At 45.2% G+C, this 15,644-nt stretch overlaps 1 long non-coding RNA gene and 1 pseudogene across 4 annotated transcripts; one reads left to right on the forward strand and one right to left on the reverse strand.

The window, feature by feature from the left end:
• The first annotated feature begins 562 nt into the window (after positions 1 to 562).
• LOC123139867 (uncharacterized) lies at positions 563 to 5,951 on the forward strand. Of its 4 annotated transcripts, none has more exons than XR_006469668.1 (4): positions 563 to 985; positions 1,072 to 1,667; positions 1,759 to 4,480; positions 5,693 to 5,951. It is a non-coding gene; the product is annotated as an uncharacterized lncRNA (long non-coding RNA). The 4 variants fall into 4 exon arrangements; XR_006469669.1 differs by having other exon boundaries at positions 1,759 to 3,345; positions 4,155 to 5,951; XR_006469670.1 differs by having other exon boundaries at positions 1,072 to 1,384; positions 1,463 to 1,667; positions 1,759 to 5,951.
• Positions 5,952 to 9,336: 3,385 nt separating this feature from the next.
• LOC123139868 (disease resistance protein Pik-2-like) lies at positions 9,337 to 13,794 on the reverse strand (annotated as a pseudogene).
• Positions 13,795 to 15,644: the final 1,850 nt, after the last annotated feature.

Raw genomic sequence — 15,644 nt, forward strand, 5'->3', positions numbered from 1 at the left:
TATGTGATCATAGTTTAGGTCAATGATGAAACATGTGTATGTGATCATGTAGTTGTATTCGAGACTTTTAATAACCTGTATCACTATTTTGATGATGATGAGATATTGTCGTATAACTATGATGATGATGATAAGACATTGTCTTATCTTATAGTTTCAATGTTGCATGTATATGTTGGACTGTATAAAATCTTGTATAATTGTTGTATAAATATTGCATAAATACGTAGAAGAAAAAAATAAAATTTGGAATCTCTACTCCTAATGTCTCAGTTGGTAGGTCCCGTTTCGGGTTTTATTTTCGTCCCACCTCACCCGGTTATTTTTGGTACCTATTTTGATACCTCCTCCCACCTTATGCTGACTCGTCACTAACCGAAAAAACCACGTACAGACTCCTCCACCAGCCCCCACGCTCTTCAGGTCCTAACCACCTATCGCGCCCAAGACAAGCGACAAAGAAAAAATCTACGACAATTAACCAGCGATAAAAAACCTAAAAAAAAAACCAGCGAAAAAAACCCCGCACGCACGCACGACTCTCCTACCCCACCCGCACGCCCGACTACGCCCGACTCACTGCCCTCGTTCGCGGCCGCCTCCATCCCTTCGCTGCCGCCGCTCCATCCCTTCGCCGCCGCTAACGTGCCGGATCTTGCCTCAGCCGCCGCCTCTCCGCCGTGAAAGAGAGGGCTCCCAATCTCCGCCGGGGTCGACCAACAGCGCGACGCGCCACCAGATCGGCGATGCGCCGGGATCGCCTCTCCGCCTCGGCGCTTGCGCTTCCAGATCGAAGCCCACGACGGTGGCGTTCCCAGATCGGCGACGCGCCACCATACGTCACGGCTGACGGCCGTGTCCTCGGCAAGGAAGCGTTGCTTCGAGGTGGCGGCAACCAAGGCCTCCCGGATCCCCGCCTCCTTCCTCACATCTCCGGCGGCGACAACGACAAATTCCGACACCACGAGGCCACCGGCACGAGGAGGTACTCACCCGTCTCCTTACGCGCTACCTTATTCTTCTTCCTCACATCCCCAATCTCACCCGCGGGTGCTGTTACGCTTCACGCAGGATGCGGCGGGAGGGGTTTCGGCGGCAGGAGCGACGGCGGCGACCGCGGGGGCAGGGGCTTCGGCGGGAGAAGCGATGGCGGCTGCCGCAGCGGCAGGGGTGGCCGGGGAGGCAGGGGTGGCCGGGGAGGCAGAAATCCCTGGTATTCTCATGGCTCACCCCGACCCCGGCTCTGGTTTTCCTCATACCAGCCGCCGGCGACCGGACTCGCTTCCTTCCTTCGACTGGTCGATTGGCTCCACCCTCCCCAGAATCCCCACTCCCTTCGCCAACTCCTGCTCCAACACTGATGCGCTGACACCGCCGCCTCCTGGTCGGCATGCACGGCCGCACGCCCAGCAGTTACCGTGGCCGATGGTGGAACAGCCCTGAGACCCTCCTTGTGTTGCAGTGCTTGCAGAAGAGGCAAGGCGCCCAGGGAGTCCTGAGAAGACACCCTCGCCGCTGACCTTGAGGTACAGGTCTGTCTCCATGAGCTCGAGGAAGCCATGGCCGATGCATCCAGCTGCGGATGCCGCATCTTTGTGGCCGCCACCCTCCCTCACCGCCCTACACAACCGGCTCCGCGGTCACCTCGTCGCCGCCGCCGGCCTTCAGTATGTCGTGATCGACCATGAATCTTCTTACTGTTCGATTTTGAGATTCAATCAGTTAGGATTTCATTTGGTTCCCTATCCCTTTTTGCAGGTTTTGTGAACTCCATTTGCAGAGGTAGCTTAAGTGCAATTTCATTTCAGGGAGAGTTGGCACATATTTTTCCTTTTGGGCTGATACTTCAGACTTCAGTACACATCAATATACTGAAGTACAACTTCAGGTTTTAGTTACGGTTTATGCGCATTGCCATGCTCTAAACTTCTGATCCATGGAGACGTAACATGTTTTGTACAGAAATAAATCATCGTAATATAATCTCATGCAACTTGATGTACTATTCTTTGTTGTATTGAGAAGCTGCAAAGCCCAAGCCTCGTGTAAATATAGGAGGGCATCTCGGAAGATATGGGGTGAGTGATCTACATAATTTTTGGGATAAGTACATGGTGTTTAACATAATTTACATTTGTCTTTATAGTAGTCCTCCTAAATGTTTATTGTTGAGTGTCTCATTTCCAGCATATTAGTAGAGGAGCATGCAAGTTTGGATAGTTATGTTTGTTGATGGGATTCATTGTGCTGGTTAAAGTCATAATATATTAGCAGGTATGGCATGGGATTCATTGTTCTGGTATGATGAGAGTAGATCATTGTATACATTTCACCGTATTGGATTATTTTGTGCCAAATTCTTTAGTCAGGTACCTTCTTTCTCTTAAACCATCTTCATCTACGTGTTTTATATATTTACAACTTCCAACTTAATAGTAGAGATTTAATCTCAATACTTGCTTGCATGGTGTAAGAATGTAGAAGTATGTTTTATTTTGGCTCCTACCTGTAGTCTAAAACTGGGTGTTCCAAGAATTTGTTTTAGGCATGGTCTTCTTTGCTACCTCCTCATGGGCGATCCTCATTATTTGTTCCTTGATTCTCTATGCAAGAATCTTGCCTCATGGTCGAAAACATGTGGTCACATATTTTCGACAGGGAATTAATTTTAGCCAGAGCCATTCGATAAATGATCGGCCGATTAGTATAATTTTCTAGCTTAATACATGTCATGTAAGTATGTTTTCCTTAATGTGATAGGTAATGTAAATTTTGTGGGTCTCTCAGTTGCTATGAGCCTACTACAGTTAATTGGAAAGCATGATTTCGATGGTAATGCAACAGAAACAGAACCTGAAGCATTAGTTAATTGGATAGCATGGTTCCCAAGGAAAAGCAAATGAAACAGAACCTGGAATAATAGTTAATTGGATAGCATGATTCCGATGGAAATGCAAAAAAAATAGAACCAATAATAAGATAGATAAGATGTGACTGACACTAGCGTAGGGAGCACACGACGGCCGTCGTCCGCGCGGCCGACATTGACACTGGTGTAGACAGTAGGCCACTGAAGATCGTGTTGGTGATGTAGTATTTCCATGAGCATGCATCAAATATCAAATCTCTTTACCAGTCTCTTCTGCTGTCCACATGGCTCCCCTTTTTCTGTACCACCACCTCAACTTGGTAGGACTTGAGATTTACTTTGGTGTCTACCCCGTGCAGGAGATGACTTTGTCGTACCCGACGTGCGGAAATGCGATGGTGTCTACCTTGAAGCTTGAAGAGTTCATGAGGAAGTCTTGCTAGCATCTAGAGTTGGATGCCCTCACGAAGACTACTGTCAGTCAATTTTCATGACTGATTTGCTTCTTTCCTCTAGCTGCACAATATGACATATTGCTTCTTAATTCAACACTTACTGCTACGTAGTAATAAGAGGAGATTATGGGACTTTGTTTCTCAAATTGACACTCAATAGTAGAAGAGGTTCATACCTCGAACAGTTGATCACAAAACTGCCGTATCATGGCTTCTAGCTTATATGTTACATAGCAAGTGAGCAGCCTCTGTCCCCCCCCCCCCCCCCCCCCCCAATATCTATTTTCTAGCTTGGATTAGCTAAAAAAGATGATTCTGGTATATATTCATTGGCGCAAAAACTAGAAGCTCAATGATATTTTTTTCTTTTCTTATCACACACATATATATGTAGGATTGTGCAGACAACTTGCAGCTTTAGAATCAACATCTGGTTGGTTCATAATTTTGTCAAGGATTTGGGAACATCGCATTGACATTTAGATATATATTTTTAGCATTCTTCAAGGTCTTGATTTAGTTTCTTTTTACACTGTAAAATAATAAAAATAAAAATATGTTGTACAATAGTAGTATCGGGTATGTAGTCAAATTTATTGAAATCAAAAGAAAACAAGGAAAGGAGAGCCGAAGTTCAAGGCATGTTCAACTCCAATTATTTGCTCTCTCAATGGAGTGTTAGTCCTCTGAATATTTTTATTCCTCTGATCTCAAACATCATCCACGCAAGAGTGAAGCTTTGTCTGCCACCGCTCTTCAGTTCACGTCGTTGATGTTGTGAGGACTGGCAGCTCTTCAGTTCACACCGTCAATGTTGTGTGGACTGGCAGGATTTCAATGGGCATGGAGGCTCCAGCCTAGGGCGAGGGCGTGGTGCGTTGAGATGGCGGAGCTGCGTTGGTGGGAGGCGTCGATGGCGGCGGCAACGCCAATGTCCACCGGGATCTCTAGCCGCAAAAGTTGGAAGAACAACTTGGGGATGTCGTGCAGCTCCTGCGTGTAGTAGATAAATTGCCGCCCAGATAAATCACCGAGACACTACCAAGTGTGTCGTTCATTGGGCCAGGATAAAACATCTTGAGGGTGCCTCATGTGCGACTCTAGCTATTGAAAGTCAAAGAACTTGACTACTTTCGGAGTTTGATAAGGCTTTACAGTGAGTTCTCATACTTTTACTGTTTTTTTTTCGAAACGGTTTTACTTTTGTTGTTATTAAGCAGATTCTGTCAAAGCAATTGCTATGTGTATGCCATTTTCATGTTCTATACGTGGCTGTTTTTCCATGTTCTAGACATGGATATGATGATTGGTCGATGAAGCAATTGATTTCTAATACCAGCAATTTGGTTTCTGGATATTCTAATACTGACAGTTTTGTTTCATTGTCCAACGCTGAATCTATTCATATGGTGATGGATGCAGCATAACCATCAATTGAAGTAGATAATATGCAAGGCTATTTACCATTATCCAGGTTTATTTAACATTTAGGTTTGTAGTAATTTATTCAACATCCAGGTTTGTAGTGTTAACACTGATTTATTTAGTTTCAAATTGGTACGTTTCAGTTGCATAAAGGCATAAACATCTGTCATTTCTGAATAAGTTGTGGATGATTTCCCAGCTGTAAGTATATACGAAACACACATTATATTTTATTTCACTTGTTATCTGCACATGGCAAGTAATTTGGATAGGACAAGTTAAAGTACATCTATTCAACGGCGGTTTTTGTCATGTGTTTTAAGTTTTCATTATTAGTAGCAGGGGTTTCTATAGCTAGCCCGATGATGACCCCCACTTTAACTGACATGATGTCAAGCTCAAGGCTACCAGTGAAAATCCATATAGCTCATCGAGTCATTTTTTGATCACTAGCCCTATTGTTATCGTGTCATTTTCATGATTGTCAAATGCCTAACTGATGCTTTAATTAATTCATTGCCTCCAGTTCGTGTAGCATGGTGGTAACATAATTTGGTCCATTTTGTGAATGATGTGAACTTTGAGAGTAGCCACAGTACCAAATCATGTGTAGCTGGGTGTAGGGAGTCTGTCGATTTTTTATATGCGAATCACTGATTGCTACGGTTAGGAAGAATTTTCGTTCACCACCAAAGACCGACACGTGATAACCATTGCGCTTTCTTTCTGGAGCGCAATATTTACTTTTGTTATCACTATATTCTTTATATTATTAATTTAAAGTTTTGCAGAAATGTGTCTGGCTATTTTGTTTTTCATTTTATGCTCTGGTGGAACGGTTAAGAATTGGTCAAGCCGGTTTGCGCTATGAGTTTTGTGTGTTACATGTTTTAAGACCTTTAGCGTGAAATTTTCATACTAACTACATGTATTGTTTGTGCAGGATGGGTATGAATTGAGGAAGCATTTTTTATTATGCTTGCTAAAACATCGTGGGAATGAAGCTAGAGGAAACTTTCCTGATATTGTGAAAGAATTTCTTAAGCACATCATCTAGATATTAATAGTTTTGTAATAGATGTTCAGTTGGAACATCGCTCAGTTTGTTACATGGACATGTCATTAATTTTTCTTTGTGTTATCAAATTACATTGCAACAATGGACTTCAGTTACTAAATAATTGTGTTTGTGTTATATTGTTTGTATGTGTGGAATTTAACATGTAACTCTGGTAAATTATTTCAAGAGCCCGTGGCAACGCACGGGCACTCTACTAGTTAATAGTAGTAGCATAGTGAGCACGAAAGTACTACATAGATGTAGCCACGAAATCCTAAGTTTTTCGCAACTGATTCCCTTTCACAAAAGAATAAATTCCACTCATCGAATGAAAAAGGCACTAAGAGCATCTATAGCCGGACATGGCAAAATCCGCCCCCCATACGCCCACGGGGGCGTCCACGCACAGGGACCGCCGGCCCCTCATATTTTGTGCCGCACATCCACATACCTCAAAATGCCGATCCTCAAATCAATGCATGTCGATCATACATTCAAATTGTCTGAACTCAACAGTTCGAAACAAAGCAAAGCAAATCATTGTTTAACAAACCGGACATATCAAAATGAAATACATGTCCGAGCATGACGTATGGCTTGCTTGTCGGATCACTGGCCGGGCGCCACCCATGCCGCCTACTCCAAACCCATGCCTGCGTCCTGCTCCACCTGCATCCTTACTGCATGCTTCGCCTGCATCCTGGCCGCATGCTTCGCTGCCAGCTCTTGTTCTGTCATTCCATTGAACATGTCGAGGGCAGCCCGGGCGCCGCTGGTGCCTGTGCTCATCTATGCCCGAACGAGTTGCAGGGAGTCACATACGTTTACCACCGGCATCTGCGTGGGCGGAAAGCTCTCCGGAATGGCCCAGCCGATTGTCGGATCCTCTTTTGTTCCAACGTGGTCGGACGACGTGATCCGCGTCAGCGCTTGGATGGAAGGGGTGTGGGGTTTCGGGCGCGGCGGGGGAGACAGCTGCTCGCCCATGTCCGCACCTCCCTACGCCGTCGCCGCTTCCCTCTCTCGCTGTCGGCGTCGCCGCATCTTCCCGGTGACGTGCTCCACCTTGCATGACAGAGCCAGGAAGGATCGCCGACGGACGAGGCGGACTGCATATCCGTCGTGGCAGTTGGGGACGGGTTGGACAACATCTACAACAATGGATTGGGACCGGTGGTGAGGATGGGGAGCAAGGGTGGCGGACGCCGAGTGCTCGGGTGCGGGAAAGGTTGGAGGGCGCCAGGGGGAGGAAGGGTTTGATGGATTTGATGCAATTCACGGTGGGATCGTGATGTCGAGTCCGACGTGGCGGATGCGCGCGGGCGCCCCCATACCCGCCCCATATTTGGGCTGGATATGAGTGGTGCTGGTCAGCCCGAGCATTTGAGGCTCGTTTAAGGATCTCGTCTTGGTTGAAATTTTGTGACCGGTCAGTGACCGGGTGTCCCGCCCGGGCGTTTGAGGCGGCTTTGGGGTGCATGGGTGCAGATGCTCTAATTAGTTTTACTCCACGCTGCCGCGCGTGCCCAATTTGGGCTAGCCCATGAGCGGCACCAGGGAGGCCCCTATTATATTGTTTTGTTTTTTAAAATAATTTGAAAATATTGATCACGAATTTGAAAATATGGTCATGATTTCAAAAAATGTTCGTGAATTTGGATATTGATGAACCTTTTTTTATCAGATGAACAAACTTTGAATTTGATGAAGATTTTTTGAACTTGATGAACAAATTCTCACTTCAAGAACATTTTCTAAAAAAAATCGGATGAAAATTTTGAAAAACGGACGAACATTTTGAAAAATTGCGGTGAATAAATTTCAAATACGATAAACATTTTTTTGGTTAGATGGACATTTTTTATTTTATGAACTTGACGAACAAATTCTCAACTTTTCTGAAAATCGGATGAACTTTTTGAAAACTGGATGAAAATTTTCTGAATATTTGTTTAAACTATGATGACTAAATTTTGAATTAGATGAACATTTTTTGAATTCAGTGCAAATAATGTTCACAAAAACGAGAATTTTTTTTAAAATAAAGAATACAAAATGTAAATAAAGAATAAATTAAAAATAAAAAAATAAAATAAAACCAAAATATGAAATGAAAAAGCAAAAAATATAAAAACAAAATTGAAAAAGGAGGAAAAAAACGGGAAAAGGGCATGAACTACCTGGGCCCGGCCCACTTATACCTCGGCCCCACAAACAGTAATAAGAAGATGGGTGGATAAGGTAATTTCGGCGGCGCAACAGGCCAACAGCCTCACCCCACCCACCACCTCGCTGGCTGCCGGCGGAATATAGGGCCTGTTTGGATGGCTGCCAAAGGCTGCCTTTCCAAAATTTTGGTCGTTGACCACAAGATGGGCAGCCGTTTGGATTGCAGCCGAATCTCCCGATGGCTGCCAATTTTTTGGCCAGCCGTTGTGATTCTGTACTAGTACATGGGCGAGTTCTCGGCGGCGATTTCCTTCGCCAAAAATTTGGCAGGCCATCGTTTTGGCAGGGCTGGTTTGGGTTCAATCCAAACAGCCCCATACTCCTCTGCCGCCATCCCTGCCCCCCGCGCCCATTCGGACCTCGCCGGAACCCCGAGCCACCGGTGGGCAGACCAAACTGGTTCCGCCGTCTGTGTGCCGCAGAGCACCTCGCCGTTCCCTCCCCCGAGCGAAGTCCTCCCGAACGCCGTGCCACCGTGCCCTGAGCTTGCAAGGTGAGTTCTCTGATCGATTGGCGTGAGCTGGGGATTTGCGCCTGTTTTATATGTTCAATTGCTATGATATGAACGGCGGATTGGGGGTCAGAGCAGAGCAGTCCATCTCGCAGCACGTGGTTTTCCCCAAAGTTCAAACAAGATCTCGTTTTTTGTCTAGACTCCACGACATGATTCTGCCAGGAAGATTTGATCAATCAATTTAGGCAGGGGTGACAAGAATCCTGGGTTAATACCTACACGCTTTAGGCAAACAGGGGATATGATTTCTTGGGGTAATTAGCAAAGATCAGGGGAGAGTGGGCGAGTGGCCGAGAGGACTTAACGAGATGATGTATAGTGGCACATCAGATGCAGATACTTCCCGAGCAAGCGGTTGCCATCCAACATCATGTGTGTCTGTCTTGATTAACCGCTGTCATATTTGTTCCTCACCACTCGATCAGATCATACAAACATATATTTTGCATTAGTCGTCAGAACAGAGGATACATTTGGTACACAAATCAACAACTTGCTGCCTGAAGGAATTAACGCTAAACATTGACACTTCATTTTTGGACCGCAGAGAACTTTTGATTCTAGTTGGATGAATGGATTGCAAGGCAATAACAGAGTGGGTGTAAAAAGTACAGCAACTAAGAAGAGTACTCAGTACACACTTCGAAAACACATATCATGCACCATTCGTTTAATTTGTACCGATACATCACATTGAAAAATCATCACAATACTTGGATACCATAAGATACTTAGAACACCTAGTGTGCTCGCACTGGCACACCACACTTATATCACGTGAAACAATATAGCAGTTTAAAGGAAAGTCACACACAGCCAACTCCTAGACATAAAAATAACTTTTAACACACACGCAGTGGAGATTAGATAGTAGCACACCTGCACACTCAGACACACCTTGATGATAAAGTAACAGATGACCAGGATAAATTACTGGTGCACACGAATATCAATTTGACGAAGAATGCATGGTAGCACACTGCAGAAATAGTTTCTACTGACGACGAGGAATGTTGCTTGCATCAGTAGCCTCAGTGGCCTTGGGTATTGGATTCTGCGTAAGGATAGGGTGATTTGGATTTTCTTTTGTGGCATGTATGATGCTACTCAGGTCACAGTTACTGTTCAGCTCAATCTCTTTCAGGCTCAGAAGTTGTTCAATTCCATGTAGGTTTTCCATGCTATTGGAAGTCCAAACTATCTTCTCAAGATTAGAAGCTCCATTATGTTCAAAATGAATGTTGGAGATGTCTGAGTCCTCTATGACAAGAAGCTGAAGTCTTTTGAATTTGTTACTCCTCAAAGTAAGCTTCTTGTCCTTATATGACTTGGGCCGGAGCATGAGAAGGCGCAAATTGCCAAGTTCACCTAGCAGCTGTATATCAGTGTCCGTCAAGTATGTACCACAGAGAGTTATCTTCGAAAGTTTATGTAGCTCTTTGATCCAGCTTGGTAGCCCCCTTATCCATCCATTGATTCTAAGATTTATAAGAGATTTGGGAGGTGAAAATGTCTCGTTTGTGTTCATGTCATCAGTATCATCGCCATCATGTTCACTTTTTGAGCGAAACACACTAGTATCAGTCTTTCTTATTTCAATACAGATTGACAAAGAGCACAGAGATTCATGTAGCTTTCCAATTACCCGAAGCAAAATGTGGAGCAAATGGGCTTCATTGCCATGGATAACCACACCCAGCTTCCTCAACTGCTGCAGCCGACCAACTTCAGTTAACTAATGCTCATCACCTTTCTTGGAAACTTCAACATGGGATAGTATCTGCATGTTTGTCATGGTCCCTATTCCATGAGGGATATGAACAGTGGAAAGTGACTCATCTAGCCCGGTGTGACCTGCAAGCAGATGCACTAGCTTTTGGAGCATACCAATGGCTTTTGTAGGGAATGATCGTATCTTGGTTTGCCTGATGTCAAATGTCTCCAGGTACCTGAGCTTGTCAATCTCCTTGGGCAGGTCAGTAAGGTCTGTGTTCCTTAGACTGAGATACTTGAGCTGAAATAGCTTGTTGCAGATTATCTTGAGGTTCTGCTTCTTTAATCCATTGCAACCTTCTAGGTCCAGCACTTTGACCAATCCTAATTGAGAAGATGCGAGCAGCGAATTCAGAAATGTTACCATGGCATACAAGGGATCCTTGATACTGGCAGGGGGCTTCTGGGGTCTCCAGCAGCATGTGTTGAGATATGTGGCTTGTCTCTTCTTGGGGAGTTGTTGGAGTTGAATTCCATTGCGAATGGAAAGGCAGTGTGCAAACTCAGGCAGCAGGCCTGTGTTCCCAACATTCTCTTCACGTGCCATCTTAGCAATGAAGGAGCAAACATGAGGATGTACCTTACAAAACTTGACTTTGCCTTCAGGGCCAAGTTCACAGGGAAGAACAAGGCCTCGTGCAACGAGCGCATTGAATGCACGCTCAGCATGATCCAATGCAGTCAACTCATGTGTTCTGATGATCAGGTTTTCAGCAACCCATCTTCTGACTAAGCTTGTTCTCCGGATTTTGGAATCTTGGGGGAAAATGGATAGGTACAACAAGCACATCTTATAATGGCTGGGGGTCGTCATAACAGAACCTTAGGATTTGGTTTGCATTACTCAGTGTGCTAAAATCTTTTAGCCTATGCAGCAGTTTCTTCCAATCTTCATTGCTTCTGTGAGGATTAGCATGAAGAGCATGAAGGACCATCTTGGTAGAAAAGGAATCCCAACGACATCTCTTAAGAATTTGCTCAACAATGCCCAGTGATTCCTCCATGTAGTTGCTCCCGTCCAGCAATTGGGTGGCTTTTTTGAGTGCAGTATCAAGATAGGATAAGAAGTGGACGTTGCAGCGGTAATCTTTGAGCAAGAAAAAATAGCTAGCTATGTACCACCCATGCAAATGAGGTGTCTGCTGTATCATTGGGGTTACTATGATAGCACTGTCAGAAGTGTGATCAGTTGGCAAAGCATTTGTAATGTCTGCCCATGGTGAATGATCCTCATGATCAGCCAGAATGATCAAGAATTTTTGACCTTTCAGGTGCTGTTGAATCTCTTGCTCCAATTTCATCTCATCCCATGTGGTAATCTGATGGTCTTCAATGGAGTGGGGTTGTACTTGTTTGAGTATGAATTGAAGCCTCTCCTTCCGATTGGGATTGCGCTTGGCATCGACCCAGACCTTGAAGTTGAAATGACTTGCTGCATCAGGATGGTCATACACTGTCCTTGCAAGATCAGTCGCCCGCTTGTGTGCCTCTGGATTACTGGCATCAACCGGTGGTGTTACAATGGCAAGGAGTTTAGCCCGCATATGGTCATTGCCGAAAACTCCCTTCAGCCATCGAATCAACTTCATAGTGTATTGCACCTCCATCGCGGACAGTTCTTTTGCCTTTTCTTTCTGGTTATGTCTTCCTCCCTCCTCTCCATCCTCCTCCTCCTCCTGCTCTACTTCTCTTCGTCCTCCTCCCTCTACTTTAGGGGAGTCAATTACTGTTGACTTTCCGGGTGGTTGTTTTTCCTTTTCTCTCTGGTTCTGCGTTCCTCCTCCCTCTCCTTGCTCCCCCTTTTCTACGTCTGTTCCTCCTTCCACTTTTTCAGATGAGCTAGCTACTGTTGACTTTGTGGGCGGTTGTTTTTCCTTTTCTCTCTTGTTCTGTGTTCCTCCTCCTCCCTCCCCATCCTCCTCTTCTCCTCCGCTTCCTCCTTCCACCTTTTTAGATGAGCTAGCTACTGTTGACTTTCCGGGATTGTCACCTCCTAATATCATGCCCATCAGCCAGCCACCATCGTGAACCAGCTCCCTTACCCCCTCTTTGGCCAGATGACGCAGCATCAGCCACACTTTCTTTTTGACCTTCTCATTCTCCTCCTGCACCTTCGTTGCCTCCTCAAGTAGTACCATCACCTTCTGCTTGGCGTTTTCATACCATTCGAGCACCTTCTTATCCTTGATCTCCTGTAATTTCTTTTTGATCTCGTTCTCCTCCACCACCTTCATGGCCTCCTCTCGCAGATTCTCTTCAAACGTGTTCCCTTGCTCCTTCTCTTTGGTCTTCACAAACTGCTCCACCCTCTTCTTATACTTGGGCAGCCCCATGATTATCTCCTCCCTCTCACTATGATCCATGTAACGCATTGTGTGAAGCAGCTCCCCTTTGGCATTTGTGGAAAGCAGCTCCTTATCTGTGGCATTCGAGAACAACGGTAGCCTCCTTTTATTCTTGAACTCCGGCATCATCGTCTTCATGGGCATCTTATCGAACTCGTCCCATATGGCCGTGTCGTACCACTGCCGCCTCCTCTTTTCTTTCAGCTCCTGCATCGTTTTTTGGATGTTCTCGTCCTTGTCCACCAACTTTATGGCCTCCTTATTTGTTTGCATCCTTGCGACTACAGGTATAGTCGCGGTTAAGGCATGCTGCTCGGTTATTTTGGCTTTGTTTATCATGCTCAGTAGATCTTTCTCTTTTACTAGTCCCTTTCCTAACTTGAGTATCTGCACCACTAGTTCATCATACTTGGACCTTGCTATCCAGATGTCACCAAGGCTACTGGACTTTGGATGATCACCTTCTCCTCTCAGCCACGCAATCACCTGCTGCGCTCTCGCGTCAACGTCCAATAGGTCGGCAATATCAGCTACAGCAGTATGCCTCTGATTATCTTCCTCCTCCGCACCATCTTCTCCGGTGGAAGCGTGAGTTGCTGGTGGCTTGTCCGGGACAATCGTGACGCCATACCTCTGCCGCCGCTCCCCCACCTCGCACACCCTGGACTTGAGCTCTCGGATCTGCATGGCGATGCGGTGGCGATCTGGCATGGTCCGCATTATCTGCGGCACATGCTGTACGGTGCCAAGGAGCCCCGCCGTGGGGCGGCTGGCACCGCAGGTCTGCACGTAGCGGTCAATGCAGTTCTGGGAGTCATAGGCGACCTCCCGGACTTGCCTCATCCATGACCGGACCTGGTTGTTTGGTTGGCAACCCGTATCGGCCACGTCGAGTAGGAAGCCGTTCATGCTCTCCATCTCGTCCTTGATGAACTGCACGTCGCCACGGACACCGCCCAGCAGTTTGGCCTCATCGCTGATGACCGTGGCTAGGGTGCCCAGCAGCGAGCCCACGGCGCTCTGGGCGCTGCCGGCCATCTTGATGTCCGCTTTTCCTCCTCTCTCTTGTTTGGAATAGTATAGTTGGATTTGGACCAAGGCGTAGTGACGAACTAAGCGATGAGGCTATGGGCATCTTCACGGCACGGGACAAGTCTAGCAAAGCAAAAGGAAACCATCATCCTTCATCTGCACGTATGCCCATGCATGGGACCGGCTGGGCCAAAATTCTGTTCCAAACTTGCGAGTCTCTCTGAAGTAAGGTTGGCAATCAGGCGCTCTGCGACCATGGGCAGAGAGTACATTGCCCATCTCGTCTATTAGCATGTAAGGCACGCAGTCACCTCTTTCTTATGATGTACGCTTTATGTAGCATCAGTACTATAACAACATACACTCTATTTATTATTAATGGAAGTCTATTTTTGTCATCCGATCTTCTTTTTGGTAGCTTTTTCAACCTTAAAACTTTCTGGTGTTACGGTCAAAATGCTATGTTTATATGTCGCGTTTTCGGCCCCCAAGAAAACATAGTTGTACATTACACGATGATATGTTTACATGCAAGAAAATTGTGCAGACTCATTACTGTGAATCTCATATGGGCTCCTCCATGCAGGTCAAGAAAAGTAACCTTGCATCCTTTGCCCCAATCAGAAATGGCCATGATCAAGAGGGTCCACGTTAAAAACTGAAAGCACAAGACATGATATGTGCTTTGATTATCTTTCTCATTCACCTTAGCAAAAGCAACGCATCTTGGCAGATGTGCAAAAGCAAAAGGAAAAAAATTGTTTATCCGCATATACATAGCGGGAGGAATACTTATATGGCCAAGGCTGCAGAGTAGTAGATGGAGCCTATGGGTTGGAAAAGAACCGGTTCCAAACCTGCGTAGCTAGAACTAGCTACGAAAGAGGTGAAGGAAAGAGCAAGAGTGTGGTGGATAGTTGTGTCCAAGACACACTCCATTGTGGGCTTATGACCTACGTTTGTATTTGGGAAAAATTGAATTTTCAAGTTTTTTTCTTTCTTTTTACCTGCAAAAAAAGAATTTCCAAGTTTTTTTTTCTTCATCTAGCTGGACGTAAGATGATTTTCCTTTCGACATGCATCTCCGATGGTCGAGTTATTAACGACTTAATGTCGGGCCTGGATGTCCCTGGTTGCTCCTGTATGAGCTTCCTAGTTCTTGCGCTGTTAACAGATATGTGTACGTGCTGCAGGAAGGCGTACTATCATGATGAACTAGATCGGGCTCGTGCCTTGACGCGAGGGTGCCGGTCCCAACGTTTTGGTCAACCGGGTAATTGTAAGTTAGTAGGAATCCATGTTTTGTATATGCATTAACACAGGATAACACAGGCATAGGATTAGAGAACCAATACTAAAACTACAGCATAATTTGTTCATAATTTACAACAACCAAGGAGTGGTAAATCCATCCGAAGGACTACCTCATAGCGGTGATCACACATAATTTACAATAAGGATAGGGTAGTTTGCTACCACACTTCGCCTCTGTACATGCATCACGTCTATATACGATAATATTATTCAATAAATCAAAAGAACTACATCTTTGTATGCGGTTGAAACATCGGTCGCATTCACCATGGCTCAAGCTCAGATGAGAAGTAATCACTATTGTTGTCCTCATGATAAAGCAGAAGAATTTAGCCTGAGTAAGTGCAGCATGGCATAAAGTTCAGTACAAAAGCATCTTGATTAAGAGTAACAGAGCATATATTTCAGTGCTAAAGAGTTTCAGAAGCAGGCATAGTGACACTGAGGTCAATATTGAGTAAGCAAACCACATACAAGGCTAAACCAAAACTGACTAAGTAGGCTATTTTCCATACAAAGCAACAAAGGCAAAAAAGCATGCAAGAAGATTCTAGTAACCTTGCATATCGGATACAAAATATATAGCATTTATATCACTGAATCATATATCAGTCACAGAAAAATTTAT

The sequence above is a fragment of the Triticum aestivum genome, chromosome 6B (assembly GCF_018294505.1).
Source record: "Triticum aestivum cultivar Chinese Spring chromosome 6B, IWGSC CS RefSeq v2.1, whole genome shotgun sequence".
NCBI lineage: Eukaryota > Viridiplantae > Streptophyta > Magnoliopsida > Poales > Poaceae > Triticum > Triticum aestivum.